This window comes from Dromaius novaehollandiae, unplaced genomic scaffold, assembly GCF_036370855.1.
Source record: "Dromaius novaehollandiae isolate bDroNov1 unplaced genomic scaffold, bDroNov1.hap1 HAP1_SCAFFOLD_130, whole genome shotgun sequence".
Classification (NCBI taxonomy): domain Eukaryota; kingdom Metazoa; phylum Chordata; class Aves; order Casuariiformes; family Dromaiidae; genus Dromaius; species Dromaius novaehollandiae.
In genome coordinates this window covers 68,257-78,490 of record NW_026991374.1, presented here as the reverse complement: position 1 = coordinate 78,490, position 10,234 = coordinate 68,257, and the positions used below count along the sequence as shown (strand labels likewise).

The 10,234-nt window shown below is 38.1% G+C and overlaps 1 long non-coding RNA gene across 1 annotated transcript; it reads right to left on the bottom strand.

Annotated features, from left to right (window-relative positions):
- Positions 1 to 1,032: 1,032 nt before the first annotated feature.
- Positions 1,033 to 9,682, bottom strand: LOC135326075 (uncharacterized). The gene is made up of 3 exons (XR_010386731.1): positions 9,532 to 9,682; positions 2,585 to 2,637; positions 1,033 to 1,275 (listed from the first exon to the last, which is right to left on the bottom strand). It is a non-coding gene; the product is annotated as an uncharacterized LOC135326075 (long non-coding RNA).
- Positions 9,683 to 10,234: the final 552 nt, after the last annotated feature.

The following is a 10,234-nucleotide window of genomic DNA, read 5'->3' as shown; positions in this document are numbered from 1 at the left end:
AATATTTGAAATGTGCGCATCTATTCATATGGTAATAACAGGCCCTTTCAGGCACAAGGGCTGAATAGAATGGTGCAGCCTTCAACCTTTCGATTGTTGCTATAGCAAGTACATTGCCTGCTAGTAATTAATTTGAACATCCATCAGTTACCTGGCCAGGTAGGCCCTGTAGCACTTCAAAGAAATAGGTTTGTTCAGTTTATCCAACTTGTCCCCAAAGTGGACATGTTCTTCAAATATTCTCACTTGGAGTGATTTAATGAGTTGACTAGTAGCTTGGCAGTGAAATAATCTATTGTGCACTTATTTTAGAAACAACAGAAAAAAGCATGATCCATTTTTTACTGAAATACTTTCTCTCAGAGAGCAGACCAAACTAGGAAGGAATTCTTCTGCCCCCCCCCAACCCCCCATAGTGGACAATATTTAAAAAAAAAAAAAAAGGGGGGGTAGGGGGTTAACACTGAACACTTGCACAGTTTTTTCTTTTTATCCAGAGTAAAACTTGCTGATATGAAGTGTTTTAAGTTGCTGTGAAAGTTAGATGGGAGATTGTTGCTAATCAACAATATTTTATTACATAAGGATTTAAACCAGGTCGTATTTATGGTAGGAGTTTGGCCTGCGAAGAGAAACAAATATATACTGCTCAAATTGCATTAGGCTACTTTTTGTTTTAGGAAATAGATAGCTAATTACTGGTGAAATTTAAACAGTACTTCAAAAATACTCTATGGAAATAAGGCAACAAATGTATTTAAAGATGACTGCTAAGGTTATCTATAGAACGGATACTGAGATATCCTCTGGTCATGGTAAGGTCCCTGCTGTGCTGAATACTAAGCATTTATGATGACAATACTCTCCTTTGCTTCAGCAGTGCCGGACCCAGTCTTGAAGATCTAATGTAAGATGGTTGTCTATAAAAGCCTCTTAGCACTTCCCAAAGTAAGGCTATAGAGGCTACAATAGTGAAATGATTGGTAATACAGTAATCTGCTTTACAAAAGCCCTGAGAGAGGGAGAGAGAGAGAGAGAGAGAGAGATCTATATATAAGTATATATATATTTAATAATGAGAGAATTTCAAATGGACTAGAACTTGATTTGCTTCTTAGGAACTGGCAGAAGCTGAATCCTAGATGCTGCTCATACTGCTTAAATCCTTGTATATGTAGGTAATGTGAGATCTTTTAATTTGTTCATGATTTTTAGTCTTTTCCAGCTCTGCTGTAAAACAGTTCTTCTAGTAGAAGTGATCTGTCACATACAGAACTGAGGAAGAAAGATACACAAAATAGAGTTTAAATAAGATCGTATCATTAATTTCTTTCTTTTTTTTTTGCCTAATGTTTCAGATTTTTCTTCTTGACTGTCCTCCATGTCGGGTTGCAATGATTCTTTTCAGGTAATGCCCCATCCTTGCTGCATTTCTGTCTACTTGCATGGTGTGCTTAGAAGTTGATTGTGGCTTAAGTCATAAAATAGTAAGATACGCATCCAGCCCTTAGTTAGAAAGACATACTGGCTGGACTGAATGATGAGACCTTGAAAAGGGTCATGGCTTCAGCTGTGGGTGCTGAGTCCACTGACCCTTGTTTCTTTTGTACTGGTGGTGGTTTTGGTCTCACAGGCAACACCTATTCGCGCAGTAGTTGATGAGAGCACAGGTGTCCTTCTACAGAATAACCTATGGGCTTGTTAAATGTATGTCATGTGCCTCGTACTTTCTGATTATCTTCACTAAAAATTAGTAGCTGATCTTCATGGAAGGCCATATGTACAGTATGGGTCTATTTTTTAAAATGTGGAGATAAGTTAAATAGTTAAAGCAGATTCCTACTGATTTGGGTATTTCTCAAATGTGTGCAATCTTTTATTGTTACTAACTTTAGGAAGTGGTCTAATGGACTAGTGCAGTAGAGTCCAGTAAACAGCCCATACTTTTTATAGGTTCTTACCTATAGAGTTCTTGCTCTCAAAGGCCCTCTCTCATGTGCGTTGCATGATAGGGGTACAGCTAGTATATTGTGAGGAGGGTCATGGGACTTCCCAGACAGAATGATAATCAGGAATGGCTGTAGTTGCCACCGTGACAGTTCACTCGGCTCTTTCTTCTCTTAGTCTAGGCAGTGACTGGAAAATATGATGCTGGGGGCATGCCTCATGAATTGTTTTGGAGGTGCTACTGTCTCACTACAACTTTTTCCTGCTGCTCCTTATTTGGGCAGGGAGTAGGCTGAATGCAGAGATACAGTACTAGTGCCTCTTCATCTCAGAGAGCGTGCAAAGCAAGTCTGGTGTCTAGGAAATCCTGGATTTACTATGCATTTGCAAAGGACTGGTTGCAGGGCAGAGGCTGCAGTATTTGTTCTTTTTCAGAATGAGCCTTTCTGTTTTCTGACGTCCTGACATATAAATGACATTTGAAGAACTGTTTTGGAATTGTAATACCTTCCTCCCCCGCCCCAAGTTACTTATAAACTTTGTAATTTTTAATAGAGTTTATGACAGGCAGTGGTTGTAGAATGAAATTTATGCTTTACTTTGTCTCTTATATAAAGTAGACTTAAACAGTACTGACCTTACTTCTGTAGGTCCTGATGCAACAGTGGTTCAGGGAGAGATGACTGAAAGCTGTATAAAATAAAATACAGCACTGTAATTTAAATACTACTTTCTTTCCCTGTTCTTTGCTTGGGATTCTCTGTTGCATCTTTACAAATATAATTCTTTTATTTAAGTGACTCAAAAATCAGACTTCTTCCAAATTCCCAAAGCTTTAGTTTGACGTCATGTACATTTATGGAGTTGGATGAAAGTAAAAACTTTCTCAAATGTCTATTTTAAGCTCTGAAAGCAAAATGAACAGCAAAATTTCAACCATTTAGCAGCCTGGACCATGAACAGGATTAATATGAACAGGATTAATATGAACAGGCAGTCAAAATCTTCTAGGAATCCAAAGCTCATTATAGAAAGCAGTCCTACTTCAGGAAATTATTAAAATGTTTATTTAAAGAGAGTTCTTATCCTGGTTATTGCAGTGAACAGTGGCTTTATTCAAATTAAAGCCAGCAGAATTTTCTCAAATTTCCTGCTACCTTTTATGAAAGATACACTACATAAAATACTACATAACTATACATAACATGTACATATAACATACTACATAAAAACTTTGCATTTCATTTCTAATCTGTGAAAATAATATCTCATCTCTCTTCTAAGGTTGCAGATGCATATGTTAAATGGGGCCCTCTTAGCATTGCTGTTTCCTGTCGTTAACACGCGCCTGGTGAGTATACTATACCTTTCCTTCTCCTCGTGTATTTCTTCCTACAATACTTTCTCTAGAAAGGTGCTTGAGCTGTCTTTAGAGGTGGCTAAATTACACAGATTTGGTTTAGGAGCTATACTTCTAAAATACTAAGCAAGTTTTGATGGTTAAAATTTCTTGCTGCATGTAAATTCACTGCTCATGGAAAACTTCTTTATTCCCATATCTTTGTTTCTGCAGGTATTTCCTCCCTCTCAATTAAATTCAGCAGGCTACATACTATTTGCATAATGAATCGGAGTGATCTATAAATACCTGCTGGATTTGTGTATTGAAGAGATATCTAAGACACTGAGAAAATGATGGGATGAGAGTGTTTCACTCAAAGCAGGTAAGTTAGCTCTTTTGCTAAGATCTTTCTGAAGTACTAGATTATCACTGAGTTGCTTCTTTTACTGTGAAGAACTTGCTGTTTTGAATATGGCAGTCAGATTACTAACACTTGCAAGTAGCCACCTTTCTTCATCCCAGACCCTTTTGTAAAGCTATCTAAAAGGTGTTTCTTCTACATTGCTGGAGCAAGCAAACTACTTTCTGAAATGCATTTTTTTTTTATTTGTAAGTATTATTTTAATGATGTCTGAGACAACACTATTGAATGCCTGAAACTGAAGAACTAGTTTCTTTTCAAGCAGATGCATATAAAACTATAAATAAAATTTAAGTATAAAAAGTTTAGACTTCAGAATGGCTACGTTGTGAGATGGAGCTGTCAAGTGTGTTTTCTTTTGGACGTCAGTTGCTACGCTGCCGTACCTTTTGTCCTTGTGTTTTACAGGGTAAATTGATTGTGGGGAAAAAAGTTAATGCAAAAAAATAGTTTATATCTTTCACATGATTAGGTTAATTCTAAAGTCTAAACCCTTTTGTAGGGTGGCAGCAAGTGCATTCAGGAATGTAGTTGTAGCATCATATCGTAGCTGGGGTGGGCTTAATCTAGGAAACTTTGGCAAACAAGACCAGTGAAGTTGCAGCAATGCAATTTGTGTAGGCTGCTAATACAAGGACATATTCAGGGTTCAAGTTGTATAGTTGGTGCTGAAATCTCTGCTGCCAGTTTCAATGTTATCGGTACTGAAGCAAGCTAGATTGTTAGTAGATGTATGCCGGTCAGCATCATTTAAGCCTTTGAATATGCTATAGATACAGTCTCTATTTCAGCCTGGTGGCAGCTATTAGTCCTACAAATTATAGTTTGAGTTAGATTTTTGCTTCAAGTTATTTACCTCCAACAACAAGCTTTTTTCCTGAGTGAAGTCACATAAGAGCCCTCCTATGATCAAAGTGAGCACTGAGTAAATATATTTGGCTTTAGGAAAATTCAGTCTGTTTTACCAGGCTGTAAATTCCTGGTACAGGTCACTAGAATGGATCCAAAATACTAGTCTTTGATTTACAAGCACAATCACAAAAACTTCCATGTGGAGAGTTAATAATGTGGAGAGTGGAAGCGTAGAACAAAGTTCATTGTCCATTCCACCCTGATCTTTAAACTGACAGTGAACGTGATAGCTTTGAAAGCGGCTTCACAGGATAGCATGTGGCCCATGGTTAAAATGACATAGTGGGAGACTAAAAAACTAGAAGTGGGTACACATGAATATGGGAGATTCCTCAGGCCTGGAATTTGCCCAGTGTTGTTGGCGTCTGTCACCTGCTCTCCCCCCCAAATTAGGCACAGCAGGGTTTCTTCATCCAGGTTTTCAAAACTGCTACAAATTTCCTGTCTTCTGGAAGAAAAATTAGCCTGTTGGTGTCCCTAGTAATACTCAAACCTGTCGAGAATTAATGCTAAGAAAAGTTGTCCTGAATCTGAGCTGGATAAAATATTTCTAAGAATTATTTTTAAGAGTTGTTATGCATGCACATATGGGGGTGTGTGTGTGTGTGTGTGTGTGTACGTATATATACATATAAGCGCACATGCTTGCTCATTTTCTCAGATTTCAGTGGTTTCAGTAGTATAAGCCTAGAGTTCCTTCAAGATTTAGTCTTTTTGTCCTTCCTAATCTGGTAACTACACATATTCTTTTTCATACTAGAAATGTTTATTTGCAGTTTGCAGTTGTTTTTATTAAAACTAGTTACTGCTGAATAGAAATGGCATTAAATCAAAAATGCAAATAGAATTTCTTGATAATAGAATACTTTTCCTGTTTCAAATTAGGTAGCTTTCTGATTTCTATTGGATTTTTAGGAGTAACCTGTTAAGGTTAAAATAATACATGTTGAAATATTTTAATAAATCATTAACTTGTATTTTCTCTAATATTATTATAGATCTCACTTATATTTGGGCAGTGGTGATTAAACAGGAAAAATACAGACTACTCGTATAAAATTCTGCCCTTCTCTAGAGACAGAGGAGCCAAAGGACTACGTCCAAGAGCAAATATTTTTGGAATAAATACAGCTCTAGGATATTTTTGGCTTAACAGCTGCTTGCTAGGCTAGTCTCTTTTCTGTGTGTCTTCTGGCACAAGATAATATGGGTGATGTTTTATAGCACTGCAGCTTTGGCCCAAATTATTTCTTGGTAGACGTGCATTCTGCTCTATAACTGTCGTTGTAAATATCCACAATGACATTTTCCTGAAAGCACTGAATAACTCTTAACACTTAGTAGGAAGTTCCAAAAAAAAGTGCAATAAATTTGTCTATGCTCTCTGTTCCTCTGCTCTGATTTGTAATACCTTCCTGAAAAGCTTTTGACTCAGTCAGGAATGGTCATCATTTTATGCCTCAACTTTTTATTTCAGTTTTGTGATATTTTAAGACATATATTTTACTGTATACATGGTTCATACAAAAATTTGTATACCTAGTTACATCTGTAAAGGGTTGTAATATATAGTGCCTGGCAGAAAGTAAGAGCATGAGAAGTTGGACACCTGACCCAGCTACTCATTTAGAAGTGGGGGAGGGAGATCATGCTTTTGGGCAGGTAGGTGGGAGAGAGTTCTCTCATTCTCAAGAGACAAAACATTCTTGATTAGCATTAACAATCACATGGAAAATAGGGTAATCTTTGAAGACTTCCAGGTAAATAGAGAAGAAAATGTTAAGGGAATCAGATTGTTAGGTTCCCGGGTAGGAGCCTAGAAAGGTGTAAGAAGAAATACACAAGTGCAAGATCTCTTTTAACTCCGTATCTATATTACATGGAATACAGTGTAGGTCCTGCTAGCCTAAGCCTCACAAAGGTTGGAAAGGAAGCCCGTTAAAAGTTTCTCAAATAAGTCGCAAAACAATGTGTGGCACCAGGTCTGTGCAAGTAAATTAATTTAGCTGCCAGTGAAGTGTTTGGAGAATAATCGTTTTTGTATGAGCATGTGTGCGAACATATTGCATTAATCAAATTTTAAAGGAAAATATTTCTACTGGTTTTAAAGCTTTGTTTGCAAGCTGATGTCCTGAATATGTTGATATAGATAAAGTAAAAAATAAGACATGTCCTAGAGGCGTTGGGCTTACTGTCTCGGCTAACACAGAGATGGTGCAGTTTTAATGTTTCCAGAAGTTGCTAGACAGTATTATTAGAACTATTTGCCTTGAGAGGTACACAGCCTAAATCTGTTTTAGGAATAGAATCATACTTTGAGCAATACTTGCAGTGCACTCTTTAGGGACTATGATAATGTCCTACTGCATCTCTGTTGACTGTTAAGGTAACGATGCACTGTAGTAAAAAGTTTGCCCCAAATGCCTGTTAGCAACACAGCAAAATGGAATAAGTAATGGTAGCACATGATGTCATGTCTAAATTGTCTAAGTCTAACTGGCATAAGTGAAAATAACAGTATGGTTAGACATCCAGGGCTCTGGAAAGGTGGTGCTTTGGCTGCTATTCGTACTAAAGCCACTGATTCTGCATCTTTCACACGTATCGAGGCTACGTACGTTAAAATGGTATGGGTGCGTAAGTGCAATTTACAATCACACTTTTATTTGGGAATGCAAATTTACCTTATACTGGTGGTAAGTAGTGCCAGTATTATCTGTAGAGGAAGTAAAAAATACTCTTTCTGAAATTAGTATTTTGTGCACATATAACTCTTCTATCTTGGACTCAATTCTACAGATGCCTGACTGTGTCCCTAGAGTCATTACATGTGTGCTGGTTTGCATAATCAAATTGAGTGACCAGGAGACTGTAATGCCTTTTTATGAGATACAATAAACATCAAATCTAGCACTGATCAAATAAGGAAAACAGTAATAAAAGTTAAAATAAATGCCTACAGTTTAGCTCAGCAGTGCATTGAACAACTGCATTGTCCTAACTTTCTTGGTCAGCTTCATCTCTGTAGTGACAGGCCAAGAAAAAAATTCCCTCTCAAATTAGCAGAATTTGGGTATGTCATGAGTTGGAATCCTGGGGGTTTGCTCTAGCTGGATCTTCTGGCATTTGTATACTAGTAAAAATATAGTTGTTGTTCTTGTTTCATTATGTTTCTGATCCCCTCCATCCCTGTAGCAAGGTATTATTCCTAGTCCTGTGTTCCACCATGTCTCGACTCTACTAATCTTCAGCACAGACGGACTCTCTTTATAAATCTCATGACTGTGCTTGTGCATGCTAACGCTTCCCTCTGGTAGCAGATGCAGATTCTGATTCTCTCCCTCTGTATATATGCCCACCCTAACAGGATTAATTGAAAATGAGAACTAGATAATATTGGATAAAACTAATCAATTAATGCTACCTTAAGGGGTTATATTATAATTCTCTCTACTGACTGGATTGTGTAGAAGATGGCAGATGCCTACTTGAAGTTGAGATTAGGGTTTTTTGCCTATATCAGAATATCAGAAAATATCAGAAAAGGAACTGTTGCAAATAAAATCTGGGGAAACTGGTTTAGACCTTAGCACAGACACCACACAGATGGGTGCCTGATACTTAGCTACAGCCCTGGTACTCATTTATTTTAAGTGGCTTTGCTGTTGGCATCAATGCCAACATTAACATATCTTTATTTTCGCCCCATTCAGGTATGTGGGAATCCCTTATCTGATCTCTGCCAGGTGGACAAACTGGTGCCTGAGCTGTAGAATTGGCTGAATAATACGGTACTGAACAGTACAATAGTGTAACGTGGGTCAGCTTCTTGGCTACTTGCCGTTTGGACGTCTGCTTGAGAAATGAGTCTTAGCAGGACTGGAAATAATCTGTTTTCCAAAGGCCACTTGTGTTTTTGTTTTGGATTTTTTTTTCTTTTTAAATACTTCATGTCTGTCCTGAGATGATTCTCTTAAACTCCTCCAGCAACTGTCTCTCCTCTGCCAAATAAGTCACTTGCTATCCTGAGTATGTTGAGAAGTAACCAACATCTGTTACATGGGCCTAGTAGCTGTTTGCCCCATGATTTCTGCATTGTACAGCTTTATATAGATTCCCCCTCTCCCATTTCATATATACTGTGGTTTGCTTTACAGGTTAAATTAAAAAAATCTGCTTGCGGCTTATTTGTGGATTACTGACCCTGTCTAGGATACTAGTCATTAATTTTAAGTTATGAATCTGGGTTTACTGACTATGTCTAGGAAAGCTACTGGTACAGAATGCCATTCCATATTTACTGCAGACACCTAGCCTGCCTGCTGGGTGTGCTATAGAAAAGGGCAGAGCTGAATTACTTTTGTTCCTTTTTCTGTCATACCCTGCAGTCTTTGTAGAGGATGGTGGAGGGAGAGTTCTTGCCCAACACAGTGCTTGAGCTATTGTTGCAAATATAAAACCAAGGCATAAATAATTAGCAGAGGGAGGAATACTACTTTCAGAAAACAGAGCAAAGTAGCAACCTCCCTTCCCACTGAAACCAGCTGAGCTGAAGCGAGTTTAGACTAGTGTTTTGCCATGCTTTGCGGGGCAGGGAGGAACTCGCATCTAAATATTAGACTTCTGGGCTCAACTCTATTCGAAGCTCTATGGTTTTGAAGAGCTTTTTCTAAATCTTAGTGCAGTCAATGGAAAGACCTAATTGTTTCCTCAGGGCAATAGCTGGTTTAAGTTGAGGCATCCATCACGTGCTCAGAGGACTGCCGTTGATGGCCGTGACTTTTCTTGCTCAGAGATAAAAGAAAGAGGTGAGCTCTAATCCTTCATCACATAGTTTCTCTTTTCTGCAGTCTCACAAGCAATAAAAGTGGCTGCTAAGGGTTTAGTTAGGCCGTTATACATAACTTACCTGTTCCTGGGATGAGAGCTTACTGTCTGCTCGCTATTTATTCTTGGTACGTCTCCAGCGAGCCCTTAGCAAGTGTCCCGGGAATTGTGGCCCTTTTGAATCTGCACCATACTGGGCTGATGCGGGGGCAAGCAGCAGATGTGGCTACCTTGAGCTGAACTCTTCCTGGAAAAAACAAAACATCGTACATCTTCTAGCAGAAGTTTCATCAGAAAATGTAAAAACTGAATAGTCTGAATGTTTATTGCAAAATATGCTAACATAGTACTCTGGATTTTGTGTGCGTGTTTGAGGAATAGTGTATGTCAGTATTAGGCTGTGTTTTGAAACACAGCATGATTTTATACCAATGTTAAAACCAGTGAATGGACAATGAACAGATTTTTCTTCAAGTAGCAACCTTTAAAGGAAAAGAACCTATTATCTTGAGTAGCAGGGTAGCCTGTACTCTGTATTCATTTAGACTGTTAAGAGAGCCTAGAATATGAGTTAGTAGAAGAAATGGATAATTTGTCATTTTGTCTTGTACCTTTACTTGTTTTAATGCCCTGAGAAGGGAAACAAGGTGAAATGCAGGAAGAGTGATGCTAGCAGCCTGCAAGGGAGAGAGGAGTTTAGGGCAAACAGCCAGCAAACCGATTGAAAATTAATATACAGAGTTCAGAGTAGTCCATCTTGATAACGAACGTTCAATGTTCCCGAA